Source organism: Anomalospiza imberbis, chromosome 3 (assembly GCF_031753505.1).
Source record: "Anomalospiza imberbis isolate Cuckoo-Finch-1a 21T00152 chromosome 3, ASM3175350v1, whole genome shotgun sequence".
NCBI classification, from domain to species: Eukaryota; Metazoa; Chordata; class Aves; order Passeriformes; family Viduidae; genus Anomalospiza; species Anomalospiza imberbis.
This window is the reverse complement of record NC_089683.1, coordinates 111,527,895-111,554,572: the sequence shown is the minus strand read 5'-3', so window position 1 is coordinate 111,554,572 and position 26,678 is coordinate 111,527,895. Positions and strand designations below refer to the sequence as shown.

Here is a 26,678-nt window from a genome sequence, read left to right as displayed (position 1 = left end):
ATGTTACAAACATTATATACCAAAAACTACGTGTGCTATATTTACAATAACGTGCCAGTACCTATCACCCGTGTTGAACAGTGTGTCCCCAGCCTAAACCAACAGAAAAATGCCAACACCATGGTGAAACACGGAGGGCATGAAGAAGAAGAAAAAGGACAAGGCACGCCCAGTTTCCTCCATCTTGCCCCCTTTGAACCCCTTATCTAAAATCCTAAAATTCTACTTTTGCACTCGTGCCACACTAATTACTACTTATATCAAACACTCAGAGCTTGTAATTCATCCTGTAAGATTGAAAACTCTTCCATGGACAGAGATCAGAGACAGTGTCTCTCGGGGCTCTGTACAGGGGGGTTCCTGACCCCCTGCCAGGGTCCCAGACCTTCCAGGGCAGCCAGAGGAATGCCCTGGATTCCCACGCCGTGGGAGCAGTGAAAGCCACGTGCACCAGTGGGGAAATGGAGCCCTGCACATAACATGATCATCCAGCCTGGCAGGATGATCACGTTATGTGCAGGGCTCCATTCGCGTGCAGCCTGCACCTGCCCATCTCCTGTGTGTAAAAGTCCTCGTTTCCCAGCCCGGGCAGCCAAAGAAGGAGTCTGAAATGTGTAGGGTCAGCTTCTCAAGGTTGTTTATTTTTCCTTATCTAAACATTCTTTCTCTGACCTGCCGAGCTCCATCTAGCAAGGAGGCCATGGCATTCTGCGTGCCCTCTGGGGTGGTGTTTACATTTTATATCAAAAGTTACGTATAGTCTGCTTATAATATTGTGCCAATGCCTATCACTTATGTTGGACAGTGTGTCTCTACCTTAAACAAACAGAAAAGTGTTACCACCACATCAAGACATGGAGGATAAGAAGAAGGAAACAAGGCTAGGACACACCCAAATCCCTCCATCTTGTACCCCTGAACCCCATTCTAAAAACCCCAAAATTCTACTTTTCCACTCTGTGTCAATTCACCTATCACATTACTCAAACCCTTGTGGCTTGTAATTCCTCATACAGAGTTGGCAGCTTTTTCCATGGGCTAAAATGGAAGCCACAGGTGTTTTTGACTTCGTGCCAAGGTCTCCGAGCCCCCTGACAGGGTCTGGAGACAGCCAGGGCAGCCAGAGGGATGTCCTGGGCTCCGACATCGTGTTGTTTCAATGCACAGCTCAATGAGAGCTGCTGACTTTGGGCCTCTGCTGGTATTTCTCCTTGCAAAGTTCACGGGGTAGCAAGTGCTTTTTTGATGGGATGCATTTCCCCATCTGAAGGGAAATGTGACTTTACTGAAAAGTGACAATTCTGAATTCTGCCCTCCCCTACGCACACCGCAGTGCTGCTTGGGGATAAAAAAAGCTCACGGTCTGTTTTTATGTTCTTTTTCTCCTCTATACTATTTAATATTGTTTCACAGAAACTCAATAACAGTGTGCATGATATGCTCCATTTCTCCCAGCATGGTGAACCCAAATTTTATGTATCAGAGAGCTGCTCCCCGTGCTGAATGAGACTCCAGACCTCACCAGAGCGGAACACTCCCCCCTTGAATTGTCACTGGGAAATTTGCCACACAGGGACTCAGTGAACATGAGGTTAGCTTAAATTTAAAATAATAATATTAAAAAAAAACTTCATAAAATGAAGGAATCTGGCTCCTCTTAAGGTGGGTCTAAAGATGAAAGGCTACAGCAAAAGCAGGCAGGGCAGTGGCTCTCATGTTCACCCAAGAGGATGCACCACTAATCTTATTTCAGGATGGAGAGGGGCCGGGCAGCCTCGCTGCCTTATGTAAAACTTGCTCATGTTGTTCCTGGCCTCCTGAAGGATTCCCAAAGAAGCTGTCCATCCCCCTCTCCTGAGGGAGGCTGCCTGGATCTGCAGCAGTGCTATCACTTCATGGCCCACCTGGAAAACACAGAGCCTGGCCCAGGTCCTGCAGGGACTCTTTCACTGGCTTCTGCAGGCTGTGGTGACTGGCACTCTGTAAGGAGCTGGCTGTATTTCTGGATGGGAATTAGATTTGATTACATGCTTGCTTATTTGGGTTTCAGTACACCAAGTGGGGCAGCTGCTGTGTGGGGTGAGTGGCCAGTGGCAATGGATCTGCTCAGCCTCGCTGGTTTGCTGGCAGAGCAAAGAAAAGGCCTTTGATGTTTTGTCTTCTTCCTCTCCGGCCCCCAGCTCACGTGTGGCACGAAAAGTTTCCAACCTCTTTTTCAGGGTACAAAGTGGCTTTGTGCAGTAACTGAATTAAATTTGGAGAGAAAGTGAGCCATCAACCAGAGGTGTCTGGTGTCAGAGCAGGAAATTGGAGGATAAGCATCTAAGAGCACTCTGTGCGTATCTTGTGCGTAGTTCAGATGGCTTCAGCCTGGTCCAGCTCCCATGAAAGGACGGCAGTGAAAGCCAGTGACAATAGTTAAGGGATCTGAGAGAGGCTGAGGCTTTGAAAATACCTCAGAAGTGGAAAACAAGGAGGAAGAATAAGTGGTCAGTTTTCAGAGGAACGAGCTCACCTGTGGGGTGCATGGGAGGATGTACAGGGCTGCAGAGGTTCTTGAACAGGCTGAGGAAAGTGTCGGGATGTGTCTGTGGATGTACACTCATACAAATGGGCTAACACTCACGTGTGTGCATATTTAACTCGAGCTTAGAGAGAACTGTGAGAACCTTCAAAGGCACCCGAGGAGGACAAGGGAGTGGGAAGATGAAGTCTGAAGAAACGAATGCAGAGGAGCACACGTACCAATGGCAAAAGACCCAAACTACTCCTACATGCCCTACATTGTAAATCAGCTGAAGCTGCTCCTGAAAATGACTTCCCAGCAGCCAGCCCGGCGAAGAACTCTGACATCACCAAAACAAAGTACAACCTTTTGCTGTGCAAACAGTAGATTGAAATAAAATAGTATCAAACCAGCACAATAACGTTCAGCACAGCAGCTGCAAGGGCACATATGAGGTTTCTGTTATTCCACTTCAGAAAGGGAGAACATCAAGTAACAGGGTGACAAGTGATAAAGGAGCGCAGAGATTTCCATACTAAGCCAGGCTGCACACAGAGGATTTGTTTAGCTTAAAGATAAAGCAATATATAAAAGGTCTGCCTGACACTTCTCATTTATTCTTCCTTGACACAAGAATAAATGATCTCGGTGAAATGAAAAAGCAGCGTATTTCAAAGAAACAAAAGGGTTTTTATATTCTTACCTACAGTGCACCAAATTGTGGCACTGACACGTTGTTGAGATCAGGAAATTAGCATGATTAAAGACAGAATCAGATGTTTAGGAGGAAAATACAGTTACTTCAGATGAAAGTTTAGGAAAAAAACCCATGCAAGCCCCTGTACTTTTATGAGAAGATACTAACAAATATGCTTTCTCATTTAGTCCGGGCCAAACAACTAGGAACAAAGAATTGGTCCAAAGATGCTGGAAGGTAGCCCCAAACCAGTGATTCTGGAAATGGTGCAGCTCTCCCTCCACCTTTCTCTGTGTCCTGAGCTGGGTGCATAAGAAAGGGAGAGAATGATGGGCAGGGAGTCAGGGACATGACAGCCCAACACCAGTGAGACCACCAAAAGGTCTTTCAACTCCCATGGCCACCTCTCAGCTTGGTTGTTCAAGGCCCTGGTAAATGCTGAAGAGCAGTTAAGGTCTGGAAAGCTCACCTGGCAAGTGTGGACGCCGAACAGGCAGGCAGCCTGCTGTTCCTTTGGGAGAGTCTGAACTAACCTGCATGGCCAACAGCACAGTAATAAGGGGAGCCTAAGAAATCCAGATGATTATTCTGACACCTGTAACTGCATGCAGTAAGAGGACCAAAAAAAAAAAAAGTTGCTATGTCTGTAGAAAGCAAAAAGGGTTGAATTTACTGGGTGAGGGGAGTAATTTAACTCCCTTTTCTCTGAGCCATGTAGGACTCAGCATAACCCATGGAGGAAGGTTTCCCCTGGCTCTCAGTGGATAGGATTTCAACCATCAGCTGTTTTTATCCTACAGCAACCTTATTTCCCCATGCTCCCTCCCTGGCTTGACTCCTTTCAACCTTGTACTTCACGGCTGAGTGCCTGGTTGGAAGAGAAGGGTATGGAAATGAAATCACTGCAAGATGCAGAGGGCAAACAGGCAGCCCAGGGTGCACTTCCAGAGGTCACATCCTCCTGTCCTTTCCTATGGGAAAGTGCTCTCTAGATCTGCTCACACCCTTCTCCAGCAGTTTCAGAGCCCAAAGCTGACCACCCAGTCACAAGCCTTTGATGTCTTTCTCCAGCTGGGGTACCATGGGCAGGGCTGCTCTGCTGCAAAACAAATGGCTTTTTCCTCTCTCTGTCTTTGCTGGGACCTTGATGGTGTCCCCCAGAGTCAGAAAGTAACTCTCCCTGAGAAAAGAGTGAGCAAAGGGGCTGCTCCTTATCAGTGGTGGGGGTACAGAAAGGGACGAGATCTTCCCACAGTGGGTTCAGCTTTCCGGTGGGAGTGAAACTACAGCTCCTGGCAAGATCCACAAACAAAGCCCAATCAAACCACTCACCGTGGTAGGGAGATGCTTGCAGAGTGAAACAGCTTAATTGCTGATCTCTGTGTCCCCTTGAACACGTTGCTATTCTTTTTTTGTGCTACAGGAGCACTGACATCTTTCATGTGGAATGGCTCCGGGATGATGGATAGGGAGGAGAAGCAACACAGGAACAACGTCACTCTGCCAAGGTCCTGCTCAGCACCTGGACTGGGCACAGCACTGGGTCTGCTGGAGGGCACTGCCCAGCTGGCCCCCTAAGAGTGCTCTCCAGCAGTGACTACTTCTGGCTCAGGGCTTCCCAGCCACAGGAAAACATGGAGCTGTGCCTGGTACTGAGCAAGTGCAGCCAGGGCCTGGGCATGGTCATGCCTGCAGCAAAAGCAGGGTGCACAGAGGCCTGCTGGTCACTAGAACTGGTTGCTACTTCCCTTTCAGTGGTCCCACCAAGGGGAAAGAGGACCCTAATGCTGTTCCCAGCCCCTGCTCTGACCTTGGTAAGCCCAGTGGGCCACCATCTCCTGTCCTGTTTGCTACAGGGTGATGAAGATGGGTGACATGTACAAGCCAGCCTTCTGGGACTGCTTGAGCACACGGGCCCACAGGAAATCTCCACTGCAGATCTCCCCACAATCTCTGCAGGGAGACTGGAAAAGTAAGACCCCTCACTTTCAGCTGCTGCATTGCTCCCAAAGGCAGCATGGTCTACCAGAATGAGATCTACGTTTGCTCAGGTTCTCTGCAAAGTGTTGGACATGTTGGACTCTCTTCATCCTGTTTGCCATCAGCAGGCTTAGACTGGCTTTCAGACAATATAAGTTTGGTGATTTTCTCCCAAAGGCATCACATGAAAAATGTTTAGAGGTGTTTAGCCCCAAAGCAGTTTTCAAACAGTACTGCAGAGGGGCTGGGGGGGGTTTCCTTCTTGCCCCCCACTGGGGCTGTTTCACCAAGGGGCAGTGGGAAAGTCTCCAAGTCCCTCCACTCCCCTTGCCTGTCCCCTGTGAGACAAACAACCCCTTGGTATGGGACCACACAAGGGGAATCATGTCTGGCCAAGACCCAAGTTTCACCACGGCACTGGGGCTAGGAGAATGGATGCAACATGTCCCCGTGCATTTTAATGGGGCCCTGGGAGCTCCCCTAGTCCCTGGAGGATCCATGGAGAGAAACTGGACTTGGTTCATGGTAAAGGGAAACTCAGAGCTGGAGCACCACGGAGGCAGAAGGAAGACTCTGGGTTCTGCACGGGCAGAGAGGAGGTGCACAGACACACATGCGAGGGGTCAGCTGGGCAATCACACATCGAGGAATGGCCAGAGAAATCGATGCCACCAGTGGCTTCAGGGTCCTCCCCACCCCATAAAACCCCGTCAGAAAAGCAGGAGAAGGGGGTGGATGGCAGCAGCTGGTAGGAGGAAAGTGCCAACAGCGAGAGTCTAAGACTCATCTGGGATGTACAGAAATGCAGCTGGGCCTGTCTCTGGCACGTCCCCAGCAACTCCCCCAAAGCTGGGGATCAGACAGCTTTAATGTAAGGAATCTTGATCCTTACAGAAGCTCCAACCCCACACCGGAGTCCTTTGGGAAATAAAACCAACGATGACAAGTCCCTTCCCTTTGGAGCAGGAGCAGGAGCAGGAGCCATGGCTTTGCATCACTAAGCACGTCAACACACATTGGACATGCTCTCCTGCAGTCCCAGCTACTATTTCTGTCCCTGGGTTTCCACAGCTTCTTCCAGAGATGCCAGTGTGGTATCCAATTAACTCATCAGTCACAGCTCCACGAGCTTTGCTGGATGCAGACTCTCAACCACATAAATAATAAATAAGAAAACTAACATTGTGCTTCTGTTCCTCTGCTCCTTTCAATTGCAAATGCATCTGGTGCAGCCACCTTAGTGCATGCTCACACAAACACACACACACATGCACATGGAGACACCAAGTGCCTGCACTCCACTTTGATTAATTGTGCATTTGGTGACGAGTTCAGGTTGTGGCAAGGCTGTACACACGGCTAGAAAACAAGGCTGGCTTTAATAGACCTAATTTTCACTAGTCTTGTTGCCTCTCTCTGCCTCACTGCTGAAAGGAACTGAGGTTAATCAGGAAAAAGGAGTCTCTTTTGTAGAGTTGGTGGGAGGTTGCAACAGGGCTGCATTGGTTATTTTCCACACTCCCCTGAGGCTCATGTAGGAACAGACATTTAGTCCAAACTATATTACTTGGCTAACAAGATTTACAAGCAGTTTGAGATAATGCAATGATTTCCAAAATTAAAGAAGGGCATTCTCTAAAAAGTAAAGCTTGGGAGGAGGCAGCTGAGGGCTCATTTTCTCAAAATTCATTATCTGCAGCCTGGGTTTTGCACATGTATGTGTGTGTGTTGCTTTCAGACTATGACGACTGAATTAAAGGCCAGCTCTACAGATTCAGAGCTAGCTTTATGTGCAGCATCATTTTTCATCTTCATCCCGATTTTTTTCCCCTCCCTCTGCCTCCCATGAATCTTACACCAACAAACAACAGGACCTAAAAAATCAGGATGCCCAGCCTTGTCTCATCACCCTCTGTGTGTTACCCCACGCAGCCTTTGCTTGCAAGGAGCAACGCAAGAGCAGAACATGCATCAGTTCCAACAGGAATGCTGAGCTAATGCAATAATGCTCTCCCAGATGGATGCCTGCTTTACAGTGTGTCAGGTCCCCAGGGAGTCTGCCTGCTTCCTTATTCACCTGAAGCTGTGGAGTAACGTGGTTAGCTTTCCAAAGTGATCGACGAGCCACAGAAATCGGAGATGGAAAAACCAAGTGCATCCTGCTGCTGTCCACCACCTCGCCTATGGACGCATCCATGCCTATACGCACAAGCTTCCTGCTGCCCGTGCAGGATCCCTCCCTGTGGATGAGTACATTTGGATTTTAAATTACTCCGGCAGAGGGGTTCCCAGCATGTCCCTGGAAGGCTGTGAGCTAACCATGCAGATGTCACCCACTGTACTGACAGTGCTTCCTTCCCAAATGACTCATTTTCTCTTGCTCCATCTCCCTCGCTCAGCTCCAGCATCCTGTTGAGTTTCCTGCCAGTAAACATTCTTGTCTTGGTTCCACCAGGCTCTGCATACACATTTCTGCTGTTTCACTACAAGCAAATCCCTCAGGCTTTCTCTGCCCGTGTCTGTGGTCCTCCTGGGCTGTGCACTGAACCATGCCCATGTAGGCAGCTGAGGTTTTAGTGCAGAAGGATGAGGAGATGTGGGTAGTTGTGGCTGAAAGGGCAGGATGGCCAAGGCAGAGGAACTCTGAGGACTGTGGTCAGCACACTGGAAGATGCACTGAGGTGTGACTGGAGCAGCAGAAGGAAGAGCAAAGGATCAAACCTTGTCCCCCCCCCCCCCCCCCCCCAAAAAAAAAAAAAAAAGAATGGGGCACATTAGAAATCCTGCATGGCTGCAAAGACAAACCACCTTCATGCACTTCGTCTGCCAAGCTTCACGTGCGCAGCAAGGTCTGGTAAGTGCACAGGATGTTTAATATTAAACGCACGATTCATTATTTACACCGCAGAAAAGCGCACACTAAGGAAGCTCTTCTGAGGCGAGCAACGTTCTCAGCCTGGCCCCAAAAAACGTCCCTGGCTCCTCCCAGCAAGGCCAAGGGGAACAGACTCTTTACAAGTCTGGGAACGCATCCACCAGCAGCAGGGGTGTATGTAGGTCACGGTGATGCAGTGGAGCCTGGGGCTGGGGCCAGGCTGGCCAACACTGCCTGGGGCCAGCGCTGAGGCTGGGGCTCTTTCCCCAACCTCCTCCTGCCAGCCAGCTCTGCCCATGGAATGGTGCCCCTCCGTGCCAAACCATGGGGAAAGTGTCCTGTCCTTGGTCTTTTCTGATTTCTGACAAGGTGAAGGCAGCAAGGGGGGAAATAAGCAATTTCAAAAGAGGACACTGACATCAACACAGAAAAGGGATGAGAGAGGCTGGACAGGGTGCTCAGCAAACCAGGGTGTGAGCGCAGGGGAACCCTGGACTCTGGGAAGGGAACAGGACTTCGAGGCTGCAGGGAGGGATTTTTGCCAGAGGTGGTGGGGAAATCTCCATATCTCTTTGGAAATCCCTCTCATTTCACACGGTTACAAAACAGAGCTGGGTTGCCAAACAAATACAAGAGAGTTAAAGCTAAGCGTACTTACCAAAGCCTTAGATCCAACCCCAGGCAGTGCTTCTTTGAAAGAAGAAAGCATTTTTCTCTTAACTGCTTAATAGTTCAGACCCTGGCCAAATTTGTAGGAGCCTACAGAGAACCTGAAGATCAGCTCACATCGTTAATGTCTGCCCATTATCCTTGTGCTGCTGCTGGGAGCATAGATGGACCCTGCCTCCTGTGGCAGCTTTCTCTTGGGGTTGTGCCAGGTTGCCCCAAATCCAGCCCTGCCATGCCCAAAACCACCCCACAGCTCAGGGCTAGGCAGGCAGGCTGCCCCCCTCGACCCCCCCACTATCTCTGAAAGTCCTGGCTGTTTTATTGTGGAAATATTGATAGCAGGAATCATGTTCTGAAGCAGAGAGTGAGCTCCTGAATTACGCCACCAGCAAGGCTTGTCTCCCAGCAGGCCACTGGGATGGCTGGGACATAAACAATGTTTTCCAGGGGGTTTCGTGTTGCTGCATCCAGAGCACCTCATTGCCTGCCTCCCAGACTCAGGAGCTGTTTAGGAGACATGACTTTTCAGAGAAAGCAGCTGTGGTATTTTCCCCTTGCACAGAGCAAGGGAAAAAAAAAAAAAAAAAAAAAAGGGAAGAAGTTTCCAGCAAGAGCCAGCAGCACACAGTGTAAGAGACTTTCAGCTGATCCCTTTATTTCCACCACACTGTGATGAGCCAAAATTGGACACTTTCATATCAGTGCTTCTTCCACAGAGCTTCCACCAGAACCTTCTCCAGCACTTCAGGGCTTTCCATTCCTACACAGACTTGTATTTTTTGATGAGGAAATGAAACGCAAAACTCCAGAAAATGCGTGTGAAATCCTATTGCACCCAAACTCCCTGCAGATCAGACAGAGAATGTGCCTCCTCGAGACCACTGGCTGCGTGCTTAGCAGCAAAACACAGAGAGCTGGAGAAAGTTCCTTACCCAAATGCCCCCACGCTGAACATTTCCAGGTGTACCTGTTGGAAGCCCTCACCCTTCAGCTTCCAGGTGCCCAGTGGATTGCACAGTGCACTTCCAAACCACTCGGTGTTCCTTGGCAGGGCTGCGCTGCTCTGAGTCAACAGAAGCTGCCTGAGACACTAAAGCTGCTCAGAGTTCAATGTGATGGAAGAAGTAGCAGGCAAAATCCTGTAACTCATCAGACAATGCAAGATATCATAAGTAATAAGCAGCAGTGGCAGTCTACAAAGTGGTTTATAAAGGGCTTGATGAGTAACTCAGCTGAGCCTCTGGATTACACACAAGACGAATCATTTCATTTCTGTCATGCAGCAGCCCATCTGCAGTGTGCAAGGAACCATCCCTGCTTCTCACATCTCAAGGGCCTCGGATAAAAGGCTGAGAATTGCTGCCAAAGCCAGGAAACACAAGGCAAACTTTTCACTTGCTCCTGAAAGAGACGAGTGGTTCTGTATGCCAGATTTCTGTGACCGGGGAGCAATCGAGATGCACAGATGTGCAAAGCCTGAAATGGACACGTAATAAGAAGGGGGCCATGCTGGTTGATCGCTGCTCCCAAATTCAAAACCAGATCTGGCTGGAGCCACTGTCTTACACCCTATTGAGAGGAATGGTGGATTTGTCTTTACAAACAAGCTGTGGGGCTGCTGGTAGATAAAACTAGCACTGGGAGATAAAAGAAACAATGGGAAGGATTCCACTGATTGATGAATGGAAAAAGATATTTGCTTTTACAAATAAACTTCAGGTTTGCTGATAAATGAAATTAGACATTGAAAGATGAAAGAAACAATGGGGAAGAAAAACCCCTAAATTCCATAAGAATTAAAAATTAAAAGGGACGGTTATAGATTAGAGGGAAATCTCTGGTATCAGGCATTATGGGAAGTCTGTATCTCTCAAGTACCTCAGGCAATGGGGAAAGAGAGAAGGGAAATGTGGGAGGGAAATTGGCATAAAAGAGGAGGCTGCATCCTTCAAAAACTGGAGAAACCCCAGGGGAATGCCCCATGGCCTCTCCCTTTATTTGAATGAAGAAAAAGGACTCCTCTGTCTCCTTTTTGGACATAGACCTCTGATGTTTGTGGATTAATTTTCCTGACCCTATAAAACTGCACTGGTTTCTGCCCTGTGCAATACTGCTGAAATTCAGGGGACAGAACGCCTGCAAGGGGGAGCCTGCACGCTGTCAGGTGCAGGAGCTACAAGCACCCACTTCTCTGATCCAGTCACCACCTCCAGCGTTAGCAGTCCTGCTTCCTCAGCAGAGCCTCCCTGGCTATCTGCCCAGGGGATCCTACTGCTTCAGCTTCCCTAATCTCCCTGCATTTTTCACCAGACTGTCTCCATTCTGGCTTCTCACAGAGGGTCCCTGAGTAACCTACTCTCTACTTTGAATTGCTTGAATAATTCAGAGACATGGAGAAGCCAGCAAAGAACTTGCCTAATTCCCCTGAGAGATTTGAGTCAGCATCTTTGCATCTACCTGCAACAAGGAAACCCGCTGCACGTGCAGCATGTGTGCAACATCCTAGGCACGTGATTCCTTGCAGGAAATGCACAGCAAGGCTGATGTGGCCAAAAGGCACTTGGATCTTTGCAGAGCACTCACAGAGTCAGAGTGATAGTGAGCATTCACCCAGGACTGACAGGACTTCAGCCCTGAAACTTCTCTGAGACAGCGTGGGATGGAGTGGGCAGCTGAGCATGAGCCAGCTCATCCCCACGCTCCTTGCAAGGTGAGTCCTGCTTGATGTTATTGAGCTCCTGCTGGAGGGCAGGAAGGCTCTGCAGAAGGATCTGGACAGGCTGAGGGGGTCGAGACCAATGGTAGAAGGCTCCAAACCCCCTGTAACACTACAGGCTGGTGGAAGAGTGGCTGCAAAACTGCCCGGCAGAAAAGGACCTGGGCGTGCTGGTTCACAGCACCTGAACGTGAGCCAGCAGTGTGCCCAGGTGGCCAAGAAAGCAAATCCAGCCTGGCCTGGATCAGGAGTAGTGTGGCCAGCAGGAGTAGGACAGTGATTCTTCCCCTGTACTTGGCACCGGTGAGGGCACACCTCGAGTGTCCAGCTCTGGACCCCTCAATTCAGGATGGACACCGAGGTGCTGGAGCGGGTCCAGAGAAGGGTAATGGAGCTGCTGAAAGGGCTGGAGCACAATTCCTGTGAGGAGCAGCTGAGGGAGCTGGGGGTGTTTAACCTGGAGAAAGGAGGCTCAGGGGAGACCTTATCACTCTCTACAAATCCCTGACATGAGATTTGCCTCTTCTCCCAGGCAGCTAGTGACAGGACAAGAGGAAATGGCCTCAAGCTGTTCAGACTGGACATCAGGAAGAATTTCTTCACTGAAGGGGTGGTCAGGCATTGGAACAGGCTGCCCAGGGAAGAGGTGGAGTCACTGTCACTGGAAGTGTGAATGTGGCACTCAGTGCTGTGGTTTAGTTGACACGGTGGTGTTTGGTCAAAGGCTGGACTCAATGATACCAGAGGTCTTCTCCAGTCTTAATGGTTCAGTGATTCTAAGCAACAACACACTCCTGGGCTCCTGCCAGCAGAGCTGGGTTCGTGCCAAATGGAAAGACATCAGGAGAAAACATCTTCAAAATGCTTCGGATCACTGCCTTGCACTTCAGCCCACTGCGCTGAGGGAGAGCCACCCCAGCCACCCTCCCTTTTGCATCCCTGTGTGCAATGGCACCACTGCCACTGCCTGAGAAAACCCCTGGCTGGACTTTGGCATGGCTGATATCCCTCAGGCATGGGGACAGTGGGTCCTAGCTTACTCCAAGGATGGCCATTTCCTGAAACTCATCCATCTCTCACGCAGCTCTCTGCTGCTGGATGCAGCACAGACAGCATCCTCCAGCCCCCACAAGCTCATCTGCCTCCTGCTCAGCAGCAGCAGGCAGGCTGTTGGCTGCAGGTTTCACCAGCACCCCGAAGTGCAACTCTCCATTCTCTGACATTTCTAGGCAGCCCTGCTGTTCCAGCACCTCTTGCTCTGTATGGTTTGGCACCACCCAGAGCTGATTTTAAACCCTGAAGGATTGTTTTTCACCGTGCCACAGAGCTGTGTGAGGCACAGTTGTGCAAGCCAGGCCGGCTGGATGTGAGGTCAGGAGCACATCAAGCTGGGCCTAGGGAGCAGTCTGGCTTCCCAAAGCATGGTAAGATAAGCACAGTCCAGCCTTCCCTCCAAATTCAGGGCCATGAAAGGTCTGCGCTTTGCTGCCTTTGTCCATCTGCTCCAAAACAAAGATCCACATCTCTGATGGCAAAAAACAAGGCAAGAACAGCTGCCCTTCACCCAAGAACACAAAAACTACCCAGGGAAGTGTACAAACCCCGGTTTCTCCTGCTTTCTCCTGCAGTAAGGAGATGGGAACAAACCCCTTCTGGCTGAAAGACAGCTTCCAAGAGGTCTGTGGTGATGCAGAGCGTTTCTATTCTGAGCCACATCTCATAAGGTCTCCAGCACACGTCTGTTTTCCCAGACCTTGCTTTAACTTCTCTGGAATGATGGGAGGGGAGGGGCAGGCCATGGAGCCCTCCTTTCTGGGGGGCTGCTCTTTGGCACCTTGACAGCGGGCTTTCAGTTTCAAGGGGGCACACAAATTTGCCAAAGTGCTGTGGGCTGTGCTGTGCATCAGTTCAGTGCACCTAAGTCTGCAACATCAAATGTGTCAGGCTCTCCAGTTCTCATTTCCTAATTTATTCTCCCAGGCTGAGATGGTTGATTTGTGCCTGTGCAGCTCCTCTACAAGGCAGATTCAGAGACTGTCCCAGCTGGGTAGTAAACCAGGATAACAGTGCTTTGCAGCAGAGAAATTAGCAAATGGAAAGGAAAGCAGAGCGAAGGGATGAGCATGGATGAGTGCTGGCATGAGCCATTACATCTGCAGTGATTTATTTCCAATTTCACTTATGAAAACCTCCCTGGGTACAAACTGCCTTTCCCCACGTCGTCTTCATTATCACTCCACCTTGAGACTGGGTGATGTGGGCGTTTGATAGAGTACCTGGAAGCCTGGTTTATTTCCCTGGTGTTTCCCCGTGGTGTGATGAAACCTCTGCTTCAGAGAGCAGTGCCAGCCACGCCAGGCAAAGCCCTTGGCCTCACAGGCAGAGAGTCTGCACACCATCCGGCACAGGATCTCTTTGTGTGGGAAGCAAAATCAAGCAGGGAGTTTCCTTGTCTTGCACTGGTAGAGACCACAAACATCTCCCTTGCAGGTGGCAAGCTGCTGATGACTCCCAGACGTGCTGTGGCCTGGACCATGCTCAAGAAAGCATCTCGTCACATTGACAGAATTATCAGTTATCAATCAGCTTTTTTCCTCTCCCGCCTTTTGGTCCTCAAAGTGTTGAGGTGTTGGTGCTGCTCCAAAGAATTGGGTTCCTTCTGCAAGAGTTTTGCACCCATCTCTTCCCAAATTGCTTGTGTCTTCCACGTCCCTCTGAGTTTGTGCGGCCTAATCAACCAGACACATGAGTATCTGCCATCCTGCATTTTGGACCCTGGACAGGACAAACTACATCAAAACTAAATAGAGGGAACTGATTTCACAAGCTAAATGCTTCTTTGGAGCAATGGAAAAACACCTACTTCCCCTGTTAAACCAGGATTTGTACATCTGCCTCCAGCGTCTCGCACAAGGAATTATGGCTGCCTCATCGGCAGGATTTAGAGCTGCAACCAGCTCAGAAAGATCACGAGGCTTTGTTTACTTTCTGACAGATGTATGGGTTTATCACATCCTCTCCCCTGAATACATATCCCCTCCACTACGTAGACCCAAGGTGTCTTCGGGCAGAACTCCGACAATATCAGAGAGAGAAGATCCTGGCTTTTTCCTGGGTTAAGCTCCCTGTCCAAGCACAGCAGGACTGATGGTACAAGGCGTGCTGGAGAACGTGTTTCCTCACTTGTGCATGTACCATTTTGGGTCTAATTCATCCTGGCTGACAGCTACTAATTTGACAAGTACTTTAACCAGACATGTTTTTAGAGTGCTTCCCTTGCTCATGCGTGCTGGGCTACACGGTTGCACACTGTGATTGTGCATCTAAAATTATGGTAGCTGATAAACTGAAGGCAGAAAAGGCAGATAGAGCTCAAGCAGAAGCCTGCCAAGTTTCTAATAAAATTCAAAACACAGCAATATTTAAGAGCGTACACGAAGCCAGCGTTTGTCTGTGTTTCAGTCTGCCTTGAAATCCCCTGAGCAATCAACCCACATGGAGGCAGCTTAAGGAATGGAAAAATCAGTCACTTCTATTTCTCATGTCTTTTTTAGTCTGCAAAGTACAATATGCAGTGGGAAAATAGGATCCAAACCACTTTGCAACAAAAACGATTTTGGTTGTTTTCAGCTCGAGAGAACCAATGATACCACTTCCTAAGGCCTGTCATGACAGAAGTCCATGGATGCCTGACCAATCACCTGGCTCAAATATGACGTTTTTTAGCAGAAACCCCAAGTCCCCAAATGATCCTTTAGTTCCATGGGCACTAAAGAAACTTGCTTACAAATCTAAGTAACAAAAAAAGAAAATCAATTCCTCCCACTACTACTACTGCAATTCTTAGCTATTTAGTGCCCCACTCCCAAGCACAGGGATTTAACACTTCTTGTGTTAAATCCAGAAGGAAAGAGGCATTTGTGCTGCATCTGTGGTTGTGTCCTCCACCTCTTACAGGCCGGGTTTGGGAGATCTCAACTGTCAAGGTTCCTGTTCCCCCCTAGTCCTGCAATGAAAACAGAAGACACAGCTCTCTGCTGCCAAAAAGTGCCCCTCAGAGGCCTTATCCAGGCCTAGATGGATAGCTGGGGAAATCCTTATGAAAGCTTTCACTAAACAATGCCAATGGCCTTGGGTTGCAGGTGATATTTCCTGAGCTCTGACAATGTTAAGTTGCACGCTGGTGTTTGGCATAACCCCTTTAAATCACCACCTTGTGCAATAAGATCATTTTTCTGAATATCATAGGTGGCATTTTAGCTGCTTGTTTTACCAACTGGAATTTCAGCTCATGTGGAATGAGAAGTAGTGCTCTACAATGAGAAATACCTTTGTTTGTGAAAATTTTGGCTCTAAATTTCACATCTGAAGTATTAATTGCCCTTATGGTTGGAGCCTTTCCCAGTTTTCCTTTTGAATATAAGGGATCTCAGATCCTTAAACAAGGCAGCATGAATCACTACATTCAAGTGGAGGCCACTTGCAGCTCTGGCTTAAGGGAAATCTCTTTATTTCCTCTAAATGTCCACAATTCTCCTTAGAAGAATAATATTTACTATCCCAAAAATGTCTTGCTAAAAGTTTTTTCCCCACCCAAAACTTATCTTGGAACTATTTTCTGAAAATGTCAAACCCTCTCTATTCTTCAAACAAAATGTTTGAGTACCACATTTCCCCTAATTTTTACAGCATTATTTTTAGTGTTCTTTTTAATTCCTATCATTATACTTATTTCTCTGCCATTACTTTACATCCTCACTGTTGCTGATTCCTACCTGTTTCTTTGACTTTCAGCATTTCATTAATTTTTCAAAACTGTGAAAAAAATGAAGGGGAAGAATGACTGTTGTATTAATTTTCTTTGCTAAACAGTTTTCTACATTCTGAAATGCTACAAGTTGCCATAGCCGTGGTTTTACTTTTAATTTGCCGTATCAGAGATTTCTTCCCATGAAGTCAGGGAACTCTGGGAAAGATGAAGAGTAGAAAAAGAGATGTTTAAAGAAGAAAGTAAATAAGGAATTTCTTCCCCACCCCTCCTAGGGCCTTGACAGTTACATATGGTCCTGTTTGAAAAGACTGAATAAGAGCCAGAAAAAAAAAAGAAGGTGATGATTCTATGTTTTGGGTTGGTTTAGGGATTTTTCCTGGATTAATCTAGCATTTTCTCATTTCAATACTGCGAGGTTTTGCATTTTTTCAGCTAATTCTCTTTTCTCCCTCTTCAATGACGGACTGTGCAATTCCAACCATGTGATAACTTTTCCTATTTAATATTTCACCAGCTCACCTGGCATTTGCCTCCAAAAACAGGGCTCAGCACTGATTATCTCTGGCCATGGGAATAATTAACTCCGCACAGGCAAACCCGCGTCGTGCGTCGCGTCCGAACGCAGCTCCGCGCTCCTTCGTGAGAAGAGACCTGCGAGGCACAGGTCACATCCCCTGCCCTGGCGCCTGCTCAGGGGGCACCCCAAGGGCTGTGTCCTTGGGGAAACGCTGTCTCCAAGGTCAGCCCAGCCCCAGCAAGCCCAGGCAGTTTCCTGGTTACAAGGTTATTTGTCTTCCGCACAGAGCGTCCGCTTCCCGCTGGTGAGGTGGCACGACGACTCTGGGGCATTGTCAGCCTAAGCCAGCACACACCATTAATAATCATTACTTCTGCACTGCATATTGCACCCTCGGCCTGATTTAGCTCTGCTTTCTGCATCACAGCTCTACACATGCTCATTACCATACAGTTTACAAACAATGCAATTACTTGGGCGATTATTAAAGCTACAGATTATGGCAAGAAAGACTTTGTTCATCTCTTGAACCATCAGAAAACCTCCAGGCGAAAAAAAAAACAACAACAAAACCCCGACCATAAACCAAAAACCAAACCCAACAATAAAGTGATTGTTACAGGGATTAAATTATTTTTTCCCCCATACTTGCTTGAGTGTTTGCCTTTTTCCTGGTTACTGCTTATTAAGGATTACTGCCCTATCCATGCTGGCCCTGTTTTCTGTGGTGAGAATGGGAGCAGAGGAGTGTGAGCAGGTGGGTGCTGCTGAGCTGGGGAAAAGTAATTCAGAGCAAGTGACCAGCTCAGACAGGGACAGAGGGAATCACTACCCCATCATTGCAAACTTTCAGCTATTTTCAGAGCACATCTAAGACTGCCTGCTTTTAATGCTGAAGCATAACTCTTGGAGTCCTTTAAACTGTCAGAATTAAGAGAGGTAAAAAAAAAAAAACAAACCACCTGAAAAAAGACAAAACAAACAGAAATTAACATTCAGAGAACACTCCTGATAGCTCTCAATTTCTCATGCTGGAGAGGAAGATAAATGCTAAAATCTTAAGCTTTTCTACTTCCAGCAAATCCTGGCTTTGCAGGGGAACACCATGGACCCACACTGTTTTGGACAAGATATCACGCTCCTGCTGCCCAGTATCCTGTCCATCCAGTCTGACACAGATGTGCCCTTGTTCGGGCCATCAAATCAATGCTCTTACATTTTTGGAAAGCCTTGTGTCTCGCAGGTACATGGATCAGGACCTCCAAGCCATGAGCACCTGCCCTGGTCTTCCCTGTTAATGTACATTAAGGGACACAGAGCAACTAGGAGGCAGGTGCCAAGGAATATGAAAGACCTCAAGGAATTATTAAAAAACCCCAAATAAACTGTGTCCCAAACCCATGAGGTTCTAATCCAGGTTGGAAATGCAGTGTGTAGAGCTGAAGCCAGCCTTTCAGCCCCGCGAATGATAAAGCACATTAGAAACCCTGGGAAGGTCTGGTGGTTTCCCTCAGGAGACACTTGACTGAAGCCAGCAAGAGGAGGCTGTGAATAGGACACAGCTGCTGTTTTTCTACTCCCAGCAGACTCAAGTCCCACCCTGTGGGCTGCTGAATTTCTGAGAGCTCACCCCAAAGTCCCTGGGCTGGCAGGGGAGTTGCTACAATGCTGCAGGCTGCTCCCAGACCCTGCTGCCTCCATTTCCCATCTGCAGGGGCAACATTTATGAGAGGTTTAGGTTTGTAAAAAGTCCTGTGAATGGGATGGTGCTGGCATGGCACTGGATGTGGAAATGCTGCTTCATCACATGAAGGAATAAGCTACTGTGGATACTGGGAGAGGTGGTCCAGGCAAACTGGAGATGTTGGATGCCACAGGCAGCAGGGCAAAGATTTCCCCCACTGGCCTCAGACACCTATTTTTAAACTATTGCATATGTTTCCTTTCATTACCAGTCATACTCATTTGCTTTGAAAGGAGGTTACAAATAAGGAGAAAGTCCCTCGTTAATTGACTGGGTGATTTATTGCATCCTCCCTCTCCTAGCAGCCACACAGGCTTAAAAGCTGCATGAGGAATAGCTGCTCAGCTTTTGTTTGGAAGTGAGCGGGGTGAAGACTAACGTGGAGGAGATGGGAATAACCCCGGACACTGCTTGCCTGGGTTTTAACTGTAGACAGCTCTCTAGTGGGGAGGGGTCCCCAAAAAGGAGGTCCTCCCTGCACTGTGCTGGTCACAGGTCAAAATCTGTCTAACCACTCTGTTGGCAACGTGTCTGGTGTTTACTCTGGAGCATCAGAACTTGCTCTCGCTTGGCACTTCTGAAAGGTGTAAATACAGACAGGATAAGTGGACAGATATTTTCTAAAATCTCATTTACAGGCACTTTTTCAATGCACAGAAGCACCCTTACTCTCTGCTAACCCAGAGAGCAACTTGTGATGTCCTTAAAGTCAGTCCCAGCAACTGATTTAGCAAACAGGTTTCAGAAAGGCCAGAAAGCACCACGGAGAATTGGGCTTCCCTGGCAATGAGAGAGGGGGAGGAAAAAGGTAAAAAAAGTCGAAAGGAAAAGGAAGAAGAGTACAAGGAGTAACATAATGGAATGGAGAAGGGAATAAAGAAGAGAAAGTGGAAGCAAAGTTTAAAACAAGCTTAAAAAGCCATCAAGGGAACAGAAAATAAAACGAACCCCTGCTCTCCAAGGTGTTCAAAGGCCTTGGTTCTGGGTATGAACAGAAGAGCTTGGACAGGCAGGCCAGAGGGATGTTATTTGGAGCAGCTTGCTGGCTTTCCCTAGAGTTTAATAATAGCAACTGTATTTATACGACTAAAATGTTTTTGTTAAAAGGCTAAGTACTGGTATGTCATGCTAGTCACTTTAATTTAAAATAAATTCTAAAAGTTCTCACTGGAAAGGCTTGCAGCTAACTATAAATATATGCAATATGCTGATGGATTTTTTTTAAAGCAAATTTATTCTTCTTCAGAGGCACTAAATTGCACAACTGTGCAGCATTTCTGTGGCACAAATTTTCAGGGGCGCCAGGAGTCAGGATTTCTAACTGATCTGGCTGCATTTTTATTTTTTTTTTTTAGCTCTACTGCATGCAGTGGCAGCTCTGGCTGGTTTGATGTGGGTTTTTGATACATAGAGATTTGAAGAGATAGGTGAGAGGGAGAGATAAAGGGAAAAATGAAAAAGGAAGAGTCCTGGGCAGGGTGACAGCACTTTTCATCCCTATTACTCTGAGCATTTGGATGACAGAAGTCCATATTTTACATTTCCTTCCCTTCCTTCCACTGGGAACTCATTGCTGGTGGCCAACAGGGAGCAGAGCTCAGGTGAATCCTTTGGCTCCTGCAAAGTGAAGAGTGCCAGTCGCACCTCCTGTGCCTTGTGTGGCCACAGCAGCAGGATTCCCTTTGCACTGAGCACTTCCATGTCCTTTGCAAGCCCCAGGATGCGTTTCAAGCTCCAACTTGTGTAAAGCAGCCCAGCCCTGATCACCATGGCCAGCAGCAACCTGCCAGCAAGGAGAAAGCAGCCAGGTCAGGTCAGGACAGCAGAAGCAGTTCTGGTGAGTCCCTCACCCAGGACTCCAGCCCCCATCTGGTAGGTGGTGTCCCTCCATCCTGCTGGGGCAGCCGGAGGACACGCTCCATTCACCGGCCTCCGCCAGCAGCGGTGTTTCCATTGCAGTTTTGTGAAGGATAATTGCGGCGAATTCCTTAGAAGGGGCTGAAGTCAGCCTGCTACCAGATAGCGGGAAATATTTATAACAATCACTTCCAACTGCAGCCTTTCATCTGAAATCTAAACAGAAAGCTGAAATCCCAGGCCTGTAAGTTGATACCTTGGCTATATATGGTCAAAGAACTCCATGGGGGAGAAAAAGATGCTAAGTCCCCAGCACTCCTCATACACAGGGCTCCAAGAAGATCCATTAACCTCTGTAAAATTAGCAAGCCCGTATCGCCAATTAGCTTTGAAGTATGATTGTCACGCTGTTGCATTAAGAGCTCTGCTCTCCCAGGGATGTCTCAGCATGTCACACTCACAGCCACGTGTTCGGCAGGGCGCAGCATTCCCTAAATGCTGAGATGTCCCCCAGCCTCGTGTGCCTGTGACAGCAGCTGGGGATTATAAAGCACTGTTAACTCCTGCAAAGTTATGGGGTGACCCCCCTGCACTCCTGCAGGAAAGCACTGCCAGGCAGAGGCAGGGCATTCTACGAGACACAAGAACAGAGGAATGGTGCTTTCTGGTATTCAGGCTGGCAAAAAACGACAGCAAAACCAACTCCAGCATGAAAAGGGACCTAGAAAATCACAAGGCGTTGAAATGCATTGCTTTAGACTCTACTAGTGACTATGACATCCTTTTTGAAGTTCTCCTGATAGCAAAAGTCCACATTTTACACTTTTTTTTTTTTTTAAGAACTCCCACCACACCTCCTTCTGCAGCAGCGGGAAGTGAACTGCAGAGCTTGACTCACAGAGGTGCTCCCACACCTCTGGGGTGCTGTCCCCCCTAGTGCAGAGCACAAGGTCCTTCTTCACACCCTGGAGTGTGGCTGGGATCGAGGCATTTCCTTGCTGCCCTCCTCCGCTTTTACCTAAGTATTTGCTAACAGGAACAGGCTGCCCAGAGAAGCTGTGGCTGCCCATCCCTGGAAATATCCAAGGCCAAGCTGGACGGGGCTCTGAGCAACCTGCTCTACTGGAAGGAGACCCTGCCCACAGCAGGAGGGTAGGACGGAGGTGATCTTTAAGGTCCCTTCCAAAGTAAATCATTCTATGGTTCTGTGATGTATGTTCAAAACCAGACAGGCCTGAAAAACAGCATTGCAGGCTTTTCTCACAGGGGGCAAAACCAGGTTTATGGCCCCTGAAGAATCAACAGCTTTGACCCTGTGACATGAAAAGCTTTTTCTCGCCGAGACAGTGCTGTTCACCACAGAGATGGCACCGTGCTCAAAAGCAAGGAGCTGGCACTCCTGCTGTCAGCCTGCTGCATGCAGGCTTCTAACAGCTCACACATCATGTTAATCTCAAACCAGTCAAGTGAGTTTGCCGACATGTCTAAGCCTTGAGCTGGAGCTCACAATGCTTGGTCCTCATCAAGACATCAGCCTCAGCACTGGACATCTCATAGAGCATTCTGACAGGCATGTGCCTCTGGGGCAGCCTTTCCTTTTCATTGCAGTTGACTGCCTTCCCACTACTCACAGCTGAATTTCAAGGAAACAGCAGTGAACATCTCGATTAAAAAGCAGAGATTATAACCCAAAAGTCACGTTCCCTTTTGTGAGATCTAACATACTGTCTCAACCTGCTTATTGTTATTAAGCAAACAGCAGCAAATCCATTTCTGCATACGTCCCTGCCATATGGGGTGTCAAAACCATGAGAACCACTTCTATTTCAATACCAACCCTTCTTTGTTTCTCTTTCTGTAACTCACGCTGTAAGTCACAGGGTGTGATCATGAAACCACCGACCAACCAAATTTTGGTCTCTCTCAGTGCCAAAGCAGCAGTAACACCAGCCAGCTGTGACACAGCAAATGGCGAGTTCCCAGGGTGGAAACAACCACTGGACACACTTATTTGCAGTCTTTGCACTGACTGCAAATAAGGATATGCAGGCTTGAGAACTATAGTTTGAAACAGAACCCCCTCCCAACAGGGGGGTTTTGCTGGTAGTTATTATTTGTACTAGTTTTTATGATGAGCAGAGGAAAGTGGAATGGCAGGACAGAGGGAAGGCTGAGCTTGAAATGGGGGCAGTGTGGTGAAAGACAAGAGGTCTCTGTGGGAAGAAGGGGTTTTCCAACCTCAGAGGAGGATTAGGTGTGGTGAGGAGAGACCTAGATGCCTGCTGCCTTATGTGAGAGCCTCTTTGCTGCCAACCCTCATTTCCACGTGCCTCGGAAGCCTGGCTGCCTCTGTCCCCCAGTGCACACTGCTCCCTGCCTCGCGTGCCGCAGCCCAGCACGTGGTGCTCCAAACGCTGCACGGGGAACGCGGAAGGACAAATCTGAGAAGAAAGGCACATCTGCCAGATACGCCCCAGCACAAGGTTGGAAAGGAAAAGGAGCTGTCCCCAAAAGAGCACAGTGATATTTGCATGCAGGCTCACCCTCCCCAGCTGCAGGAGCAGCCGCTCTTTCATGTGAATATGCGGCGTTCTCGGCAGAAATCTGTTACAAATATTTGTTGGATCTTCTCTCGACAACCTCAAGAGATATAACCCAGGGGTTTAGCTACTGGGGAAAGCTCTTCAGATTTATCTGCAGTCTTCTATACTCCTCTAGACTTCAGAGATGCACTGCCTTTGCAGCTAGGATTTTTGAGATTTCAAAAGAGCTCCTTTGCTGAAAGAGCAGCCGTAGAGCCTCCCAACAGAAGCAGTGGCCAGGGGATTAGCCCTCATGCTCTAAGGCATTTTCAGCCCCAGTTGTGGCTCAGCTGGCTTCCCTCTACCAGGCTGCAGCCACCCTTACAGCTCTTCTGGCAGAAAGAGGAATTATCTTCCCTTCACCTGGCAGGAGCTGCTCAGTGCCCACATCTCCAAGGCAAAGGCACACCGGCCTCGTGTACCCTGCCAATACATTCCCCTCCCTCCACTTGGCCAAGCCAGACCTATTAACAGGATAATGAGAAGAAAGAAGTACAAGCCTGAAAAAAGCATCTCTGATGGGAGCATTTCAAAAGGCAGCCAGTTTCCAGAAGGCAAGAACTATTCTCCATGTCAGTTATCTACAGAGATGTAAGAAACTGGATGACAATGAGAAATTAGATAATAAAAGCTCTGATTTAACTCATTAAATTATGGCTCCAGGTATGTGTAGTCCCAGTGCATGCCAAATTTTATCTATGCCTGCATTGCAACCACCTCTGGAGAGCATTGCTACAAGGCACAGAGCGACTGAGGAAAAAATTGAAGGTAATTTTATTCTGCAGCTCAAGAAATGTGAGCCATTTCCACCGTCACAGCGTGCAAGCAAACCTCCACCTCCCTCTCAGTGGAACCTGCAGCAATGTGACTGCACCCCCACAGCAGGACAATGGCCCAGGGCCCTCCCAACATTGTAAATCTCTGCAGGTCACTCATCCTTAGTGTTGCAATGCAGGTTTCTGTCATCAGGGACTGAAGTAGGCAAAAGTGACACTTTCTTTCGTACCAGGTGTTTACTCTAAAACACAAGCAAACAACACCTCTAAAACTACATGGCTTCTCTTCCTCCAGCTTTTTTAATGAAAAGCAGGTATGCTTCTGTGGAGTTTCCAATTTTCCTCACTTTGACTGAGGGGAGAAAATGCAGCAAGGTACTTGTGGGAGAAATCCTCAGTCTAACATTTCCTCAGTTTCTGCTGTTGCAGGAATGACAACCAACAAACATATACAACCTCTGTCCCACAGGGAGGTAAACCAAATTATCTTTATAGGCCATCTCCAGAAGCTTTGGCATACGTAGCTATGTTGCATTTGCAGTTTAGACAAATTTGAGATGAAGCCTTTCTCTACAGCCTGTTATAAACTGATGGCCTCCATCTCAACCAAAACCTGCCTGCAGCCAGCAGAGACAACCCACAGAGCAGTGAAGAAAACCTTGCTCAAATATCAAGGTCACCCAGGCTGCTTGGACACACAGAGCAGGCAGAGGAGGCCCTCAGGAGATCCACTTCACTCCCCTGGGAACATGTCCCTGAGGGAAGGGCTTCCCCTTATGGTGCCTTCCAGCCTCCCAAGGGTTTAAACTCAGCCAGTTAGTCCCAGCTTTGTTACAGGTGTGACATCAACTGCTGAGTCCCAGATCCCGCTGTGCCTACAGCAGATTCCCACCACCCTGTTGTGTTAAAGGCACACTGCTCTTTCTGTGCTGGAAGTCATTAGTGCAGTGGTGTTGGGGAGATAACTCCTGCCAAGCCAAGGCCCCTGCTCACAATAGCTGGTGCAAAGAGAACATCATTTTATTTCATTTTTTTAATGACCCAAATGCAAGCCTAAAGCTACCCGTGTTCAAATGCGTTAGCTGAGCTCACCAGTCCTCCTCTAATTAGTCCATGAGCCTAAGCTCAGAAAGAAATAAATGAATAAAACTTATGCCACAAATCAAAGGGCACTGCACCCAGGCAGGACTGGAGGGCAGGCACTGCTCCCCACTCCCCGTGGGGCCTGGGGGAGGTCACCATCACGCTGAGCTCCAGCTCCAAAACTGGCACGTGGCTTTGCCACTTCCACCTGCTCCTTTGCAGGATTTCCCTCCACGTAACTGGGGTGCTAGAAGCAAATCCTTACTTGCAAAGAGCTGTTGCACAAGCTGCCTGACAATATAGACCTTCCCAATGTATGGGCTTTCACAGAGAAGTTGAGGTGCTGAAGTGTTGCTGCTTCACCTTCTGTAGCAGTTGCTGTTAGCAGGGTTTCCCAAAGCACTTGGCCTGAAATGCATCCCCCCTGCTTCAGTTTCCAGAGTCAGTGAAAGAAAGTTGGGTTCAAAATGCAAAATGAATCTTCTGTGAAGCAAAAAATAACTAAAAAAAAAAAAAAAAAAAAAAAAAAAAAAAAAAAAAAAAAAATCTGACAACCCCAAACTTCAATTAATTTCTTTAGATTTCCAAATTGGTTTATTCAGGTTGCAGATTTCCTGAAAGGTAAATCTTCCTTCCTTAAATAATAACACTCACATAGATCAGTACATTTTCCTTCGCGTACAGGAAAGGTATTTTAAACCTCTGCTCTAGCTGGGAGGGAAGAGATTAACACAATATTAAATATGGAGCTCTTCATCTTATCCTTTTTCTTTCCTCTCTCACATGCACTGCGTTGGCACCAAAACGCTGATGAATAGCAGGAAAATTCAGATCAATTTAGTTCTTCCTTTCCCAGACAAGTGATTTTTCTTGGCAAGCCTAGAAGTACTCTCTTTTCCTCAGTGCTTTTACCTTTGATGCCTAGTGCCAAGCCAGGGTTCTCCCTGCAAACACACTGAACATGAAACTTGACAGCTTTTTCAAGGTACCTGTTGCCAACCTGAGCAGCACCACCTTGCTCTAAGGTTTGATGGGACGGGGGGCTCTGAGGGGTACCAAGCACTTTGCAGCTCTCAGGTGCTCAGCAGCAGCCAAGAGGAGGCATTCACAAAAACCATTGTGGTTTTGGCCCCTCTTTCACTTTTTCCTTCCACTCCTTTTCCAATTATTCATATTTTACCTTAGCCCACCTCATCCCCACAGATGCATTTCCCTGGCTATCCTTTCACTTACCCTGATTGCTGGGGCATGGGCAGGTGCAGCCCTCAGGTACATGTGCACCTTGAGGTATTGGCATCCCTTTTGGAGGTGGCTGCAGCTGCTGCCTGAGCCCATCTACTCACACCCCGAGGAAAGGGCGATGGTGTGGATTAGCTGAGCTGTGCAATAGCTGCAGGTGACAAATGAACTGTGCCTGTGAGGCAGAGCAGTGGCTGAGCAGTGCCACACTCCCTCTGATACACAGGATTAAGTGCCTGTTTTTTAAGCCCCAGGAGTGTGGCTGTGTTTTCCAGAAGGCCTCTGGTTTCTACCGTGTGTGTGGTCAAGTAGGTTGCTGTGGCTCTCCCGTGTCGCTGGTGCTGACTCTGCTCTTCTCCATCTCACACCAGAAACCTCAGCACAACATCAGCGTGCCTGGCCCTGAGATTACAGGGACTGCGGGGTGGAAATCAGCCCCTCTTGTGCCCCACAACCACAGAAAGAGAAATTATTCTCGTTGTGAGCAAGCCCTGTGCCCGTGCCCACAAAGGCAATGGACATCTCCTCTCCCAGGCTTCCTCCCAGCACTGCCAAGTCTCTGGCCCTGCCTCACAGCTGGCAGCTAACAGCTTCCCAGCATCTCCCCTAAAAATGAACTCCTTCAGCAGGGTAATGAGCTCCCCAGGTTGAGTCTTTTACCGACTC

At 48.2% G+C, this 26,678-nt stretch overlaps 1 protein-coding gene and 1 long non-coding RNA gene across 9 annotated transcripts in view; both read right to left on the bottom strand.

The window, feature by feature from the left end:
- Positions 1-26,678, bottom strand: part of SLC8A1 (solute carrier family 8 member A1) — a 106,503-nt gene that overhangs the window by 54,680 nt on the left and 25,145 nt on the right. Inside the window, exon 1 of one of the 8 annotated variants that reach the window (XM_068186481.1) lies at positions 2,516-2,553. The exons of 6 other annotated variants lie outside the window; for them this stretch is intronic. The gene's annotated coding sequence lies outside the window, so the exon portion shown is untranslated. Of the gene's footprint in view, positions 1-2,515; positions 2,554-26,678 lie in introns of those variants that run through there. One more of the 8 variants, XM_068186480.1, reaches the window with a different exon arrangement.
- On the bottom strand, positions 18,738-21,238 carry LOC137471859 (uncharacterized). The gene is made up of 2 exons (XR_010997899.1): positions 20,589-21,238; positions 18,738-19,052 (listed from the first exon to the last, which is right to left on the bottom strand). It is a non-coding gene; the product is annotated as an uncharacterized lncRNA (long non-coding RNA).